Here is an 18860-nt window from a genome sequence, read left to right on the forward strand (position 1 = left end):
CAAACTTTTGACTAATTCTTACTTGATTTTGACCGTTAGATATTGTAGTTTTCTATTAGTTGTCCTAAATTTGCCTAAAATAAAAAATTTGGGACCGTATTTATTTTGGTCAAAATATCAAGGGCTAGTTTAACTCATAGACCAAACGTTAGGGGACCAAAATTACACATATTTCTTTATTTTAATCATGTTTGATATCCCAACTTTTTCTTTTATATTTATGCTTCAATTATTTCAAATATTAAACTCAATTAAAATATAAAAACTACCACAATATTTGTTTTGACATGTATAAAATTTACTAAATAATATTAAAAATTTTACCTATTTTTTGTTACAACAATTTCGTCTACCTTTTCGTACCTTTATTTTTCACGTTTTTTTGACATTCACTTTTTCGCTCTTCACTTTTCATTGGGACCTGCATCTCGATTGGAGTGTTCACAAAATATTTTCTAAGTAATGGGTATTAGATAATGAACAAATTTTTAAGAGAACTTTTATCATAATTTTAAAATGTATTGCATTATTTTATCCAAGCACAACCGGCGCTTTCTCCCGTGCCCGGTACATCATTTATCTGTCCGTCTTTGTGCGTCCCACAGAACACAGTTGACCTCCTTGCATTGGGCAAAAAAGTGAACTTTCCACCGTAGGCGTAACCGGCAAATGACCAATGTAGTCGGTAGTCCTCCAACTTTAATGAAAGTTCCAGTTCTTGAGATTTCCGCCAAGGGCCTTCCTCTTTTTTTTTTTTTTTTTTTGACACCCCTTGGAAACTCCCCAGCCCCTGCTGCCTCATTTTTTATTCGTGTATTCATTTTAATTTCAACCAGTGGAGAGCACGAATTCTGAGACAGTTTTAGGAAATCAAAACAAGAACAATTTCCCAAACACGGCCCAAGTCCAAACAAGATTTAACAAAACATACCACAGGACTGAAAGTGATATCACCACTACATTTTCATTCTACCTCAACTAAAAAGAGATGATGCATTCACTTGCGTAGCATCACAGAGAAAGAGCTCATGCACTGACCCAAGTAACATCAAAGAAAAATAGCTCAACCATACCACACAAACATAAATGTGATCATTTGATCGTCAAAAAACCTAAGCTTTCACTAGCTACTATCTAGCTTAAGTAGGCATATTACTCGAGTTCAGTCTTGTTTGGATTGCTCGTTTCTGTCGAAAAATATTGTATCGAAAAATATATTGAGTTTGTTTGGACAGGATATTATTTGGATGATTTATTTGAGATATTTACTGTAACATTTTTTATGATGTGATGTATGTGAGATAAAAAGGTGATTGGGATTTGTGAGAATAAATTTTGCAAACCAAATTATCTTTGTCCAAACAAACTCATTGTCATTTTCCGTGATTATATTTTCCAATCACCTTTTTCTCTCACATATATCAAATCGCTACAGTAATTTTTTCATAAAAAATGACGAAAAATGCAATCCAAACACAACCTTAGCTTGCAAGCCAGAATTATAGAGCAATAAGCAAGTTTGGTAGCCAGAAAATAAATTATCTTCCCTAGTGCCGATCAGATATTTCATTTTCTTGGGTCAAAATACTGATAGAATTATAGCATTCAAAAATTGAGTCTAAAAGCACGATAAAACATAGTAAAAATGTCGAATGCAAACTAAACAAACTGATTCCTTTCGGGAAGTTGAGAGAAGACAGTAAATCATCATGTACAGTTCAACTAGGCTCAGATCCGCATCAAGAGGAGGCAAAATGGAGGAAGACACCGCCATGGCTGCAAAAATTCCCAGGTGCATATGAGAATGAGAAAATCTCAGCTCACATGCCATCAGGGTTGCCCAGCCATGATACGGGTCGGATGAACTCCGTGCCCCAACAACAACAACAAACTCAAGAAAAGATTCCTGCAATCATCACAGCCTGAATATTACTGAAGTCTCAGAGCCTTAAAAGCAAAAGAAAAGGCTTTATAGATTATGGTTGTGGAATAATACGGCAACAGCGACAGCATCAACGATATTCTAAAGCAAACAAGACAGATTTTTGAGAAATAACCCAAAACGGTCCTCGATTTCAAAACACAAACATCACCAGTTACCAAACGCACCCGGGAAACAACATGGTTCTTTTCAGCATCTTGATTTTTCTGCAAAGGGCTGTTTAAGCATGTATTTTTGGGCAGGAAATCATCGGCAATACAGAGAGGGGCAACAACCCTTTAAGAACTCCCCGGCTCTCCGCAGCCTCATACATTTTTCTTGAGTTTTGGCTGAGGCCTGAAGCCCTCAGATCAGATTATGAGTGTGTTTGGATTTAAGATTATTTGGGAAACCATTTTCCGTTTTATTCACAGACAAGATCGAAGTGACCCACTTCTATCTTCTTCTTTTATTAGCTAATTAGTGCTGCAGCAGAGAGAGCTCGAATCACGAGTGGAAAGTAAAAAAAAAGGAAACAACATTAAAAAATAAAAAAGGGAGGAAAATCTGGAAAATGAGGATGGGAAGATTCAATATCCATTAAAAAAATTTGCAAATGGTGCATAAGTTATGGTTCAGGCAATAATTACTAAATTTATTCTTAAATGATTGAATAAGGCTCAAAGTGATGTGCCTTTAAAAAAAATTTTGCAAGTTGATAAACAAAACTATGCATCCATGTAAAAGTGTGCATTTTGATATACTTGACATCTACAATATACAGATACAAATTTGCACAAATAAGCATATGCGCATCAATACAAACATGCAATTTGGTGAATTATGTGTACACGTCTGAATATATATATATATATATATATATATATATATATATATATATATGGTCATGTGTATATGCTAGTAACCTATGACATATTTACAAAATTCCGAAAACTTATAGCTTTCTTATGAATGTTTAATCTTTCTTATACCTGGCAATTGAGCGGATTGATATTGGATTTTCATTTAAATGGGTTACATCCAATCCACTCAACTTTATATTGGATTAATTCTGGGTTGGGTCATATTGGATTGTCTCAAATCCATGACCCAAATATGATTCAATATATTAAATAATAGATTTTGATACATAAGCTCTCTCAAATATATTTTCACATACAAAAAAAAAAAATTCACACACATAAATACATATTCACATAGATAGATATATTTTCACACACTCAGTTTTTAAGTTCTTTTGAAATACATTGTTATTTTTACACATACAAACACACTAAAATACACACTAATATACTTTTATAAATACACACACATACTAACTGTTTAAACTACTTGGACTCAATCACACTTTAAAGAAAATTATAAACTGAATTTTTGACCCAAAAAATAAACACAAAAGAATCATGCATGATAACACATCTGAACAGTTGTAAAATGGAGAAATTAGAAACATCTAAACAATACACACATTAAGGCGCCTGTATCTCACCTTGGGCTGCCATTGGATTTGTATTGTGTAGCAATTGGACACCGTTATGATCTTATGTTCCCAGTGCACACAACTCACAAACACCAACATTTAATAGTCATTAGGTCGCATCCCATCGAGCCGTTACAAGGCTTTAGCCACATGAGATTCCCGCTTGCTAAAACTAAAAGCCTACATGCGGATATGATCTTGTTTGGATGGTCAAGATTTCGTGCACTGGGGTTACACCTGATTATACGATCTGTGGGACCCCACATATTGGGAAAGTCGTTGACTTAATAGATCAACTCCTGCGTGCGTGATCATGCATTTTGTGTTTAATTTGTTTAGTTATTTTTTAATTTAAGTTGGGTGATGGGTACTCAACACAAATACCCAAACCACCCAAAATATGTATGAATTTTTATTACCCAATCCAAAATTGATCCAATACCCAATTTACCCAACCTAACCTCTCAAATTAGTTGGTGAGTTAGGTGGGTTATTGGATTTTGGGTATAATTGTCAGGTCTCAAATATATTAGATTTTGATTCTTCCCGTCTTCTATTTCACAAATCTTGCTATGGTATTCTTGAAAATGCGAGAAGAAGCAATTATAAGTAACTCCTTGAAGATAGACTGAAAATACAAAATTTATAACAATTGATTGAAGGGATAATTTTAGAAACCTCAATTGAGGTTTCTGATAATTGCAACCATCTTCTCTAAAGTTTGAAAAATTATAAAAACCTCCCCTACAAATTATATCTTGGTAGCAATCGATGATGCAAGTGAAAAAAATCCAATGAATATCCAATATTACCCCACTCTAATATGTAAAACAAATTAAATGCTAAAAAGTCAACTATCACCATTATCCGATGGGTAAAATTTCAAGTTAGTATTTTGTAGGAAAATTTAAGACATGTTTTAAAAGCATTCCTTTTTAGTACTTTATACTTTTTTTGGTTAAGTAATTTTTGAAAATACTTATTTTAATTAATGCCTCCCTAATTGGTTGGTCAAATTTTTGTAAATTGATTAACAAATCTAATTAAAAAAAATGGGAATGAAGTATAATGTACTAGATTAAATAACATTAGAGTTTTAGGATAAAGAAGTATTACCAAACAAGAATTTCTATTTTTCTTTTTTAAACTCATTTTCACTTAAAATTTGTGAAGTTTGTGAAGGTTATTATAGTTTTTTTTCATAGCATCAATGGAGATAAGCATAATTTTTCAAACCTTATGGGAGGTGGCCGAAATTGTTAGAAACTTCAAAAGAAGTTATTGAAATTATCCCTTGATTAAAATACAAATTTTAATGTGAGTTATTGAACTAATTTATTTTCAATGTGATAAACCTCAAAAGTAAGAACTAAGTATTTATCAACTACGTCATTTTTCCAATAAAAATAAAAATTGAGTATGTTTGAATAGAATATTATTTGAAATAATTATTATAACATTTTTTTTGTGACGTGATGTATGTCAGAAAAAATTAGAATATAAAAAAAATTGAAAAGCATATTTATGATGCAACTGAAAGCATATTTAAAACGTATTTTTAATATCCTAACACACCCACTGATACTTCTTTCATGGTAAATTGGAGTAGCAACTGTAGTTAAAGCATGACACATATACAATACAGTTGTTGAATTTATTATATATATATATATTTGTAATTTGTACATTTAGATTATATTGTTATGCTTTATAAATATTTTTGTTGCAAGTCTTCTAATTATAAGTAGAATTAGTAAATGATGTAAAACTGGGGAAAAGAACGCAAGTAGGGGGATTCAAGTGCAAGTAAGTATGAGTTCGAGCCCTTCCACAAACACTAAAAAAACAAAAGAAAAACTATACCCAAGAAGACTATTATCCCATACTCTATTGTTATTTATAATTAGTCATCATATTATTTTTTAAAAAAATAGAGGGCAAATTACTTGTATAACACCCTTTATGCATTCGTAAAACTTTTTAATTTGGTATGATTTGCAATTAATTATTTATTTTTGGTTGTGGAATCCAAAAGATCAAGTTAATTTAGTTATACAAGCAGAAGCAACATCTAAGTGGTTTGTTTTTAAAAAAATCCAGGCGAGTATACTGTGCACCCGTTTGATCCGGTGGTGATTCAGTCCCCTCCGAATTATCCCTAAATCTCTTTAGATCCGTCCCCTCCTCCCTTAATGTAGGATAGAATAGGTTTATCATCTTAAAAAAAAAATACAAGCAGAAGCAACATCACTTGCTTTACTATAAGTTGACAAATTTGGCTTAGTACTTAGTAGTAAGTCCTCAATCTTATACCAGTCGAGGGAGAGAGGTTCTTCTTACCTTACGAAATCCATTTCAGCCACAAAACCCAGCTGGTCCCCGTTTTGGGCCAATGGGCTGGTGACTGGTGCACCGGTCCAAGACAATCGTGAAAGGGCAAAAACAGCCTCGACAGTAGGAGAGTTTCATAAACACCGGAGCCAGCTAATTTGTTTCGTCTCTGAGAACGAACTCAAGAAATGAACTGAGGCAGCACAGAGAAATAAAAAATGGGGGAATTCTCTGAGGGTTGTTGCCCACTCTCTGCATGCCAATGATTTCATTCAAATCGAAAGAAAAATTAACAACCCTTCTCAGTTTTTAAGTACTCGTGCATGTATTTATGTGTGTTTATGTATATATATATATCTGTGTGTGATCTCTGGGGCGGTGGATCTCTGGTTATTGCTAATATGGAATACTGGCTTCTACTTCACATTTCCAACACCACCTTTACCAATCCAATCTCCTTTTTTATCTCAGACTTAGCTCCTTTCCACTGTTATAGGCTGTGACGATCGAATTCGATTGCTCTTGGGTTCATCTGGGCATTGAGGTTATTCGACCCGCATCTTGGCGGGGCAACCCGGATGGCCTGTGGATTGATCTTGGGCAACTGTGGTTTTGCAGCCATGGCGGTGTCTCTCCTTCTTTGCCTGATTACATCACGGATCTGAGCCTTACTTATATCCACATTTTAAAAATAAATATCCACACGGGGCGGACACGAAGCTCAATGCTTTCAAGTCAGCCCGCACCATTTCTTTGATTGGCTATGGCTTTTCTCCCACTGAGGACTGAGACAATAAGCAATTGGCAGGTTTTACGTCCTTCATGTCTAGTTTAAAGGTACATATAACCTATATTTGATTTCCTGAATTTTTCATGCTAGAGTTATCTGCTGCATTTCGCTTCAACTAAGTAGTAGCATACAATGTAGTAACAATCGACTTTATTCGACAATAGACTTGCTTATGTGTTAATTCTATAAATGACGTCTTTTTTTTTTTTTGGGAAAATTTCCCTCGGTTTTCTGTGTTACTTTGAGAATTTCATTATCAGTGTTTAACCAGGAAATAAAGGAGAACAACCTCCAAACACTAATCTTTACGATAACTAATGCAGCTTCACCAGTTGCAGGCTAAAAAAAGAGGTTTGTAAACAATTTATTGCGGCCAATATTTTTGGAGTGCTCTATGAATTACAAATGTAACTAGTTTGGCTTAAAAGATTTGCTTTCTTTTTTTCATTTTCTGTTCTTTTTGGAATTTTTATAAGGGCTCACATGTGATTGTGTTGTCCATGCAGCTGTACATTGTAAGTATTTTAATAAACAGGTGCATGCAATTTTTTGTGGAATAGGAGCTAAATCGGTGGATACCTTTTTTTAAAAGGGTAGTTGGTAGTTCAGGAGTCTTACTGCTCAAATCTAATTTTAGTGACTTGTTAGCATTTACAATCTATAGAGAAGTTTAGTTTTGAGAAGTATAATCATTGTCCTAGGCTACTTGAAAGCATTTTGTTTTGGTTATGGTCTTATCTTTGTATGAGTAATGGATTATGCTTTGCTTAACTTGTTTTAGCTATTAAACTACAAATTTAATTGAAATTCTTATACAGATGATGGGTATGAATTCTGCTTCTTAACGACATACTTAACTAGTTTTCGGTATGCTGAGGAAGTTTATGGCTTGCTTTTCAGTAAGCTTATTTTTGTAGTCACGGATGATGCAACGTGTCAACTGGTTTTTAACAAAGCTTTAGCATAATTTCGTAGTTTCTTTGGAAAGAGTTTGTTGGATTCACATGTCTTTTCATTTAACAGGGTAGGCAATCATGTGTAAGGTTCGTAATTCCTTGTGTCACTTGTATACCCATACACATGTAGAGATAGAATACGAATACATATATAATATGTGTCAGTGTGTGCTTACAAGAAAAGGAAAAAATGAAAGTGTTTTGAGTGCTTATATTGATTCTTATTATGCTTAAAGTGTAATGGTCGCTTTTTGAGCAATGCCGGGATGGGTGAGGGTCGCATTTCACAAATGAAACATTCAATGGAGGTTGCATTCAAATGGCATTGCATTCGAATGCGACCACCTTTGTAATATAGAAAAGGAAAAGGAAACAAAGGGAGGGTAAGAAATCCTGAAAGGAGGTCACCTTTTATAAATGATATAATATTGCACCTAGCAATTGCGACTGTCCTTATTTGGTGGTGGTAGCAATTTAAAATTTGGCCTCCTAGATCCTTTCAGATCCATTGCATTACAAATAATGAGGACTAGGCTTTGGATAAAGATAGTACTAACAGTAATAAGTTTTGAATAAAAAGCTACTAGCTTAGCCGTCAGGTTTAGATGAATGCATTATGTTTAGGTTTGCATACCAATCTTCAACATGTAAGTTTGTAGATCTAGGTTTTGTTGTGAGTGTTGATTAAATACCACTATAGGGTTTATGATCTTTGTAACTAATTACTTGAAACAAGTTGGTTAAGTTATTGTGTTCAGCCTAAGGATCTTGTCCACCTTGCGTGCAAGTAGGACGGCCATGTCCGGACTTCTTGAGTTTGAGAATCATGTTTGGCTTGCACGTCAGCAGGAGGATCAAGCACGAGTATACCACGTCTTGTGGTGGTGGTGTTTGTTAATTATTCTTGCTGGGAAAAGGAAAGAGATTAAGGAAAGTCTTTTCCTATTATGGATTTGGTGTATGGGTGCACCAAGACACAAATATGTGGGTCAAGTTATGATTCCACATGTTTGTGTCTTGGTGCACCCATGCACGGGGTCCATAACAGACCTTTCCTTAAGGAAGGGATCTCTAAAAGCATCTTCCTTCTCAATGTCGGTAGTCATTCATAGGCCCTTTCGATTAACAGACTTCACACAATATAAAGAATAGGAGATGGGAGGAAGTGCTGCGGCTTGGTTTAGGGAGGGAAAGGGAGACAAACGACAGGGTAGGGAGGAGGAAAACCAGTGTTTGTTTACTGAATAGAGGTCGCATTTCATGTATACGACAATCAAACTAATAAAAAGCTGTCATGTTTACAAAATGCAAGCTTTCAACAATTTTCATCAGTTTAGCGTCCAGTGTCGTGTAGACACCAAATTGTTGCTATTTTTCAAAATTTTCTTGAAATTTTTATCTATTTATTGGTAATTTATTTTCATAATTCTAACATGAATTTTTCTTATTTTGTAGGTTTTTTGAAAAAAAAAATGAAGAAAGAAAAAGAGGGAAGAGGAAGGGCAAATTGATAATCTTAATTAAATAATGTGACTTTTATTTTATGTCTTGGGCACTAAGTTTGGTCTTTTAATTTTAAGAAAATGAAAAAAATTATAATAATTTTACTCTCCCCCATCCCTCCTCTCTCGGTTTTCACACTCACTTATATTTCCCTCTCTTTCGGCTTTCTCTCTCCATCACCAGCATGCACTCATTACACACATTAACATATACTCACACACGCAGTTCTCACGCGTACACACAGATTACACACACACACACACACCAGAAAACACATGCACACACTAACACAAACAAATCTGCACACACACCTCACTTTTTCCCTTTGCACTCTCTCACAAATCACACACTGAAAAAGGAACAAAAGAAGAAGAAAGTGGGACAAAGGACAGCTGGGACTCATGGATTTCTTCACCAAATTCTCCTTGTTCGAGTTGAAAGGCTACCAATTTAATGAAGGTCTTTTCTTTCATTCCCTTTTGTGCAAACTTTGCTTTGTCTTTCTTGGCTGAGTGTTGAGTGATGATGCTTTTTCCTTTGTGACTATAACTTGAACATCCTGTTTTGTGAACAAAGAATAAATGATTAAATTTTTTTGTTAGAAAATCACGTTGAATATTGGAAGAGCCATTGACAAATTGGTTCTTGAGTCATTCTGATGGTTATCGTTTGGTGAGAATGTTTAGGATGGGAACTTGCAGTTTTCATGCATAAAAACAAAGGAAATTAATCTCCTATGAGAATCTTGATTTTTACTTTAACTTGTGAAATTTTTGCTTTGGTTTGATAATTTAGAGTTTTGGCTGTATCATAGAATCGAGGAAGGTCGTTTTAGTGCGTTTTTTTGTTGATTTTGGGCTTGATGTGGGTAAGTTTGGGAAAAGGAGATCCAGCTGTAAATGGTTCGTTTGACCACCTTTCAATCATTTTATGTGAAGAGTAATGCCGCGAATGAAATCTACGCCAAAAACTTCAGTGGGAGCGAGATTTTAGGGTAAATTTGTGACCAGAGGTGGTAATGGGTGGTGGTGATGGTGGGTGGTGAGTGGTGACCGTGCGTGCTGGTGGTAGATGGTGGTGTTATTTTTTATTTTTAAAATATATCCTAAATTTTAAATTCTAAAATGTCTCAAAATACATCCTCAAAAACACCGTCAAAAATATTCCTAAAAGCAACTAATTATTTATAGTAAAAGTTTTTTAAAGACGTCGTTATAGTAAAATTTTTGAAAAACACCCTACAAAAATAGCTAATCCAAATAGACCCATTGGTAAAACGACATATAGGCTTTTGATTTTTTCCAACAAACGACAGCATATAGGCTTTTGATGATTTGGTAGAAAAGTGTATACAAGATCATGCACTTAAAAGTAAAATGCCCTTAAGGTTAGTCTCTTGTTGAGGAGCCCTACGGGTTTAAGGTGGTTATACCAGTGTGCTAATAGTAATTCAAACAGACACAAAATATTTGAAAATTTTCAAGAACAAGGCATAGAATAAAATAGGAGTACGAACATTGCAAATTTCCTAGCAAACATCAAAATGGGAGTATCATATTGCAATCTCCCTAGTAAACATAGACTAGGGACATTTGTGCTTTTTATTTTGTGTGTAAAATTCAACTTGTACTAAGGGCATCGATGATGGAATCCATATGCCATATCATTATTTCATTATCCCTTCTTTCATTGAAGCATCCACAGTGGGGTGTGATAGGAGTATTTTCCCCACTACATGCACAATCCCCTATCATACGGATAATAATGAAGGGACAAAAGCTGAAAAGTGGATTCGCCTTGTCCAATTATTCAATATTTGTAATGGTCCAATTTTAGAAAGTTTTGCATCATCATTTTTAACATGTTTGCAACAAAAATATTTTTTTTCACTTTCAATCTTTAAAATTTTGTCTATAAATATTGCTAACATTTTCTCAATTTCTCACTCTCCTACTTCATAATTCATTTTCGTTAATCGCTTATCTAATTTTTTAAAGTTTCAATATTTTCTCATTATGGATGAGAGTTTTAATAATTTTATAAAGAAAATTCTTCCTTTTATTCAATGATTAAGTTATGATGGAGTTAATTACTTAATTATTTTTTAGAAAATAGCAATGTACTATTTTTGAGGGAACTTAATATATATCATTGAAAGTAAAAAATTAATAATATTCTTTTTTAGCAAATTAAAAATTTGAAAAGTAAAAAATTTCCAACAAAAGTTAATAAATTATTTTTCAAGAGCAATGGAATTAAGTATTTTTTAGAAAATAAATTTATTTATTTATGAGATATGTATTGTGAATTATTAACATAAATGTGTGATTTAATTGTAGATTCATACTATTATATATACTATTATATTGCGTAGAATGTAATCCTGGGATAGTGTAATGGGCGAGATGAAAGAAGAGCTAGTGGAATCCTGTGATATTGTAATGGAAGAGATAGTGGATTACACTCTAGAGTGTAATCCTTCGTGATGTGGCAAATTCTTTAGAATATAGGAATATGGGCATTTGCCAAAAAAAGGTCAAATGTGGTTGCGTGGAACTCATGTCTTAATCTATGTCCGCTGTGGTTACATGCATAGTTGTCAAAATCGCGATCCGGATCGATCGTAGGATCGTACGATCCTACGATCCGGATAACCAAAATCGATCCGGATCGTATGCAGAGTCGCAAATCATATTAATTTTTTGCAGGATCGCATAGAATCGTAGCAGGATCGTGCAGGATCGTGCAGGATCGTGTAGGATCGTAGGATCGGTAGGATCGTACGATCCTACAATTTTTTTGTAAATTTGTGAAATACGAAGCTCCATTTTGCAAATAAATGAAAATATTTGTGGTATATTTATAATTTATCAAAGAATTGCAACCTTTAATTGCAATTAAGAGCTTTTGGTAGGATCTTACGATTCTACGATCCGATCCTGTGAAACTAAAATCGATCCTACGTAGGATCCCGATTTTACAAACCTTGGTTACATGACACGATGGGACAAAAAGAATTTTTTTTTCTTAACCCAAAGGGCCACCATGCCATGTTGATGGGACAGTCCAAAATTTTAAGCAATCGCTTGTTGCGTCAACATGGCTATATTTAAGTAAGTTATAAGTGACTATATTTAATATTAATAAATTGTAAACTCTAAACCTTTTATAATAAATCGTAAATCCTAAATTTGCTAAAACTTAATAAACCCAAAACACTCTTTACAAAACTTAACAAACCTTACACTTAAAAAAAAATGGAATGTTTTGTAAACCAAATGGTTTTTTTTTTTTCTTGTAAACCAAATGGGCCTGACACAATCTGAAAAAAAAAATGTCAGACTCTGTTGCCATGGGCCTGACACATTCTTAAAGCTGGAACGTTATGTTGGCGCAAAGGGCATTGTTTTAATTTTTGGATCGTTGCGCTTACATGGCGCAACAGCTCTTTGGGTTTTTTTTTTTTTTTTTTTTTAAATTTCTTTTTGTCCCATTGTATCATGTAGACATGAAAGATATAGATTATATTACGAGTTTCAAACAATTACATTTTATCATTTTTTTAAAAAGCAAATGCCTATATTCAGCTAATTATTCAGAATATCGTTGAAAAAAAGAAAATTCGGACATCTATTGCTCTGACATTAGTCTGGTGCAAATCTATGGGTATCGGGCTGTGTCAGTCCGGCATCCAAAAGTCAGTCAATTTTTTTTTCAGCTCTGACATCGCTGTCGGGCTGGCAGCGAATTTTTATTTTATTATTATTTTTTTTTATAAAGTTGTCGGCTGCTGGGCTGACAAGGCCTGGTAGCTGACAACTTCTGCTAAAAGCTGGCTGCCGGGCTGAGAGAGTCTGGCAATCAGTCCAATTTTTTTTTAAAAAAAAGTGTCACTCAAACATTCCGACTCTTATCAAGGCAGAAGCATTTAAGCAATACATTTAAGCAATGGGAGTTAAAGAAGAATGCATTTAAGCAGAAGCTGAAGCAATAGGTTATGTCTACAGTGGAAAGTTCATTTCGGGATAATTATGATAGAAATTGTATATGACTATTTTGTTTTTATATTGCATAATAAATTTATATTTATAAAATTATATTGTACATTAAAAATTACATAACAATTTTAACAAATAATTTTTCAACAATTTGAGAACTGCATCTTATTGTAAAATGAATGAGATTTTTTGTTTAAAACGACCTTTGTTTAGTTTAACATCTTATAAAAGTAATTATTGATTTAACAAACCTGTTTTCATCTATTTCTGCTGTTCGAATTTTGAAACGTCATTTAATTAACTTAAAAGACTGTCGGATTTAGTACGTTAAGTGATATAAGTTTTTAATAAAAAAAAGGGTGAAATTTTCAACATTATTTAGTGAATTTTGTACATGTCAAATATTGTGGCAGATTTTATTTTTTAATTGAGCTTCATATTTCAAATAATTGAGGCGTAAATATAAAAGAAAGGGTTGGGATATCAAATATGATTAAAATAAAGGAACATGTGCAATTTTGGTCCCCCCAACATTTGGTCTATCAGTTAAACTAATCCGTGATATTTTGACCAAAATAATTATGATAGCAAATTTTTTATTTTAGCTAAATTTAGGACAACTAATACAAAACTATAATATATAACGGTCAAAACAAGTTAGAATTAGTCAAAAGTTTTACTTCATATTTTTTGGTCCCTTTTGTTATAAATAATTATATTTCAAATGACATAAAATGTGAATTAGATTGAATCCATAAAAAATGTGGTTTAATTCTCATTAAAATCTTTCAAAGTAATCCACATTGTCAAGACATATTAGCCTAAATAGCATCTTTTCTTTATATTAATTATCAACAAATGATAACACATACATCATATATAAAAGAAAATTTTAATTGGAGTATATAGTAACTTTAGTTGTAAATAGTATTAGGATATGAGTTTCAATCGGTTATGATCAGGTATTATGATTATAATAGCAAATAAAGGTGATTACCAATATAAAGAACTCACATGAATTTTTAAAAATTTTCTTGCCATTTCTTCTTGGCTTTCATTCATATGAAATCAAATATTTCAATAATACAATTTAATGTACTTATATTTATGTTCATCTTAAATTGATTATTTTATTGAATAATTTAAATAATTATAAAATCTTTATTTCAATTAAAACTTGATAGACAAATAGTTGAAATGCCAAACAAAGAAAAAATAAATTATTATTCAATTGACTCAATCACATATAGTTACTTATATTATAATAGAATATTTAATTAACTATTTTAATTTACCAAATATAAGTATTGGACATTAGATGATGAATAAATTTTTAAGAGGTCTTTTATTATAATTTTAAAATATATAACATTTTTTATTTATGCATAATCCGCTTTCTCCAGTGCCCCAATATACTTATTTGTGCGTCTCCACATATTACAATTGGCCTCCTTGCATTGCTTCTGCTAATTATGCGTAGAAAAATGAACTTTTCACTGTAGACGTAACCTGTTAGACATAACCTATTGCTTTTACTTCTGCTTAAATGCATTCTTCTTTAATCCCCATCACTTTGCCTTGATTAGAGTAGAGATGTTGACTGACACTTTTTTTTTTTTAAATTGGACTGGCTGCCGGGCTCTCTCAGCCCGGCAGCCAGCTTTTTGCAGAAGTTGTTGGCTACCGGGCCTTGTCAGCCCGACAGCCGACAACTTTATAAAAAAAAAAAAAAAAAAAATTTGGCTGCCAGGTTGACACAGTTCGGCAGAAATGTCAGAGCTGAAAAAAAAATTTGACTGACTTTTGGGTGTCGAGCTAACACGGCTCGGTATCCATAGATTTGCACCAGACCAATGTCAGAGCAATAGATGTCCGAGTTTTCTTTTTTTCAACTATATTCTGAGTAATAAGAAATTGCTCTCGTGATGCCGTTACACTATCACTCACTAGATTGGGGATGCTCTTATACAATCACTTACAATGGATGTAAACATTTTACACTGTATAATAATATGGACACATAATTAAATTACATATTTATTTTAATAACATACAATACATATCTCATAAGTAAATAATTTTATTTTCTAAAAAATAATCTCATTATTCTAGGAAAAATAATTTATTAATTTTTATTGAAAATTTTACTTTCCTAATATTTTTTTTAAAAAATTATTATTAATTTTTTATTTTCAATAATATATATTTTGAGGTCTCTCAAAAATAATACATTGTTATAACTCTATCATAACTTAAGCATTAGATAATAGGAAAAATTTTCTATATTTAGAGCAATAAATACATTTCTAAAATTATTAAAATTCTCATCCATAATGAGAAAATATTGAAACTTTAGAAAATTGAATAAGAGTTTGAAGAAAATAGATAATGAAGTAGGAGAAATGATGGAATAGGAAAGTGAGAAATTAAAAAAATTTTAATGATATATATAGACAAAATTTTGAGGATTAGAAATAAGCAAAATACTTCCGTTGCAAATATGTTGAAAATAATCATGCAAAACTTTCAAGAATTGAACCGTTGCAAGCATTGAATGATTGGCCAGAGTGGCTCACTTCTCAACTTTTATACCATTATTGTCCGTAATGGAGCAAATACTCCAACAATGGGCTAATTCTTTTGATTATTGCCAAAAAAAAATCGCAATTATATTGTCTTGACAATGTTCTGGTGTAGAAATATGTCTATTGGACTGAATAAATAAATCCGGTAAGCAAGCGAATTTTTAAAAAGAAGTTAGGCTACCGGACTGTTAGCTCGATAGCCCACAACAATTTTTTTTTTTTTTAAAATATTTGGCTGCTGGGCTAATTAAACCTGGCAGCCATTGGAAATTTTCAGAAAAACTATGGGCTATCAGCCCGACGGCCTGTAGCCTCACTTCGAAAAAAAAAAGAAAAACGTGGAGGCTGTTGGGCTTTTTGGCTAACTTTTTAAGCATTGAGTCCCTCGTATAACAATTCAAGCATTGAGTCTCTCCAGCTAGCTGCTGATGCTTGATATAGATCAAAATTGCTATTATATGACATTTTTCTTGCTAAGTCGTGGGTATTTCTTCACCTCAGTTTCTTGTTCATGCAACTGATGGGTACCCTCAATGATTGTTTAAAACGCTGGAATCCCATCATTGACAATCTGGAAGAACCCCCATTCTTCAGAAGCACTCTTTATTTTAGAAATGATTTCTTCTCACCGAGCTGCATCTTTAGCCAGGCCCCGGAGATCTATTCTTATATTGCACAATAACTTCACCATTTTTATATTGCACAATAATGTTATATTTGTCAAATTATAGTTTAGATTAATAATTACTTTTTATGTTTGATTACCCAATATCATATTTGCTTCTACCTCTATTCTTATAACTACCCACTATCAAATAATAATTTCTTTGTATATTTTATTTAGGTAAATATCAATTTTTTATATGTTTTATAAAAATATAAAACCAAATCTTATACATAATAATTTCAATGATTATCTTTCAAAGATTTTTAAATATGCATTGACTGTTGCACATTAAGATTTGGGGAATGCATCTTCGTATAAATTGAATGAGATTTTTTTATCTAAAACCTTTTCTTAGGGTTGAATATAAAATAAAAATAATTGATTTAGCAAATCTGCTTGAACTTTTTTCTTATGTTTGAACATTAAAAAAAAATCAAAAAGGAAGTTCGGCAGCCTCCAAGTTTTCTCTTTTTTTTTTTTTTAAAAAAAAGATAAGTCATAAGCTGTCAGTTAGGCCTCACCTTTTTTGAAAATTTTCGATGATTACCGGATTTAGTCAGCCCGACAGCCAAACATTTAAACAAAAAATTGTTGCGGACAATTGAACTGACAGTCCAATAGCCTACCTTTTTAAAAAAATTTTTTTCTCTTACCTATCGGGTTTAGTTAGTCTAGTAGGTATAATTCTATACTAGACCATTGTCAGAATAATATTATTGTTGCGATTTTTTCTTCTTTGACAATAATAAAAGGAATTAGCTCAAACAGTGGGAGTGGATTCAATACATGCGTGTAATAGAGTGTGTTACACCCTATTCTTTCTCGATGCTCTAACTCTAAGGACTTGCCTGGTCAATTTTGCTGTTGTAGCATCCGCACTGTATCGGTGTTCGTGCCCTTCTCCTTGGGGAAGAGACACCGCTAGCATAAATATGGTTCAGTGTTATGATAAAGTCTCAGCCTCCTGGGGCTTGAGACCTTAAAGAGTCGAAACTCAAGAAAAATGAATGGATGAGGCAGCCAGAGGGGCCGGGGAGTTTTTCAAAGGGTTGTTGCCCCTCTCTGTTCTGCCGATGACTTCCAATTTTTGTTCTATATACAGAAAGAAAAAAGAAAATCAACAGCCCTTTCCAAGCAGACAGACAGATACAGTAGTATTATTTCTTGAATTGTGCGTCTGGAAATGAAATGTGAACTGGGGACTTCGTTTGATTATCTCTGAAAGTGCTTGTCAAGAAGTCATCACATTTCATGAAAACTTTTCATTGTTGATGTGATCAACTTCGACAAAGCATTTTTCTTCATCAGGGCTTTGTTGCTTAGTGAAGGTTTCAGGCTGTGATGATAGAGTTATTTTCTTGAGTTGTTGGCGTGGAGTTGAATCCGACCCGTATCTTGGCTGGGCAACCCTGATGGCATGTGATCTGAGAGCGGGTGGGCTTCAATTAGCTCCTCCTTTCTCCTTCACATATGCAACTGGGAAATTGCAGCCATGGCGCTGTCGCCTTCTCTTTTGCCTCGTCTTGTTACAGATCTGAGCCTACGTCAGTACTCACCCAGTGTATGATGATGATGCTTTAGCTTCGTTCTTTAAATTTTTCATGAAAGATTTCCCCTGTTTAAATTCCTTAAATTTTCTAACCCTTTAGTATCTGTGTAGAAGAGAATGGCTCCACCAAAAAGCCTCTTTTTTTTTTTTTTTGACCAGAATGAACTCAGGGATGAATTGAGGCTGCAGAGAGAAAAATGGGGAATTTTCTAAAGGGTTGTTGCCGTCTTTCTGCATGCCAATGATTTCATCAAAGAACAAAGAAAGAAAAAAATCAACAGCCCTTTTTCAGCTCTGGTTTCTGAGATTCTGAATACTCCGGCAGAGAAAGGTATCTACTATTTGTTTGTGCCCGCGCGTGTAAAAACGTGTCTCCACCGTCACCACCAGCGTGAATGGGTCCAGTCTTTCAGCTGGTTTTCGGGTCCCCTCCATTGTTATAGGCTGTGAAGATCAGATTCTTTAATTCTTGAGTTCTTACTTCTTGTGGGCATTGGGGTGACACGACCCGTATCTTGGCGGGGCAACATGGGCGCCTAGTAGATTGCTCATGGACCAATGTGTGGTTTTGCAGCCATGGCGGAGTCTGTCCCCCTCTGCCTGATTCTTTCACAGATGACAGATCTGAATTCTGAGCCTTACTACTTCCCTGACTGAAATATCCTGAATTGTTCACGGCCAGATTTTGGCAAAAAAAAAAAAAAAAAATTGTGCGATTCAGATCACTAGTTGTACATTAATTTTCATAATATGTGGAGCTCGTAAAATTTTGTACTAAAGTTAAATGTTGTTCAAATAAAGTTATGTTGTGTGTAACCAAAGTTACGCGTTGTTAAAAATGATCAAAACTGCAAAAAATGGTGACTCCTGCAACCGTTCCTGCCCTTGTCCCAATTATCCAAGTTAGTTGGTGGGGTATGGATTGCAGAAATTTTTTGTTCAACCCGGGCTATTGGCATGTCTCATTTATGTGATCCTGAATTTTCATGCTATAGATATCTTCTTGATTTTTTTTTCCCTTCTACCCTCCCACCCTTTTCATCCGTAATTATCTTCTTG

General features: G+C 33.5%; 1 long non-coding RNA gene across 3 annotated transcripts; it reads left to right on the forward strand.

Moving 5' to 3' along the window:
• The first annotated feature begins 5730 nt into the window (after positions 1-5730).
• LOC113691538 (uncharacterized) lies at positions 5731-18622 on the forward strand. Of its 3 annotated transcripts, none has more exons than XR_011815873.1 (3): positions 5749-6590; positions 8955-9461; positions 17961-18622. It is a non-coding gene; the product is annotated as an uncharacterized lncRNA (long non-coding RNA). The 3 variants fall into 3 exon arrangements; XR_011815874.1 differs by lacking the exon at positions 17961-18622 and adding an exon at positions 9605-9757; XR_003448733.2 differs by lacking the exon at positions 17961-18622 and having other exon boundaries at positions 5731-6590; positions 8955-9490.
• Positions 18623-18860: the final 238 nt, after the last annotated feature.

The sequence above is a fragment of the Coffea arabica genome, chromosome 6c, assembly GCF_036785885.1.
Source record: "Coffea arabica cultivar ET-39 chromosome 6c, Coffea Arabica ET-39 HiFi, whole genome shotgun sequence".
NCBI classification, from domain to species: Eukaryota; Viridiplantae; Streptophyta; class Magnoliopsida; order Gentianales; family Rubiaceae; genus Coffea; species Coffea arabica.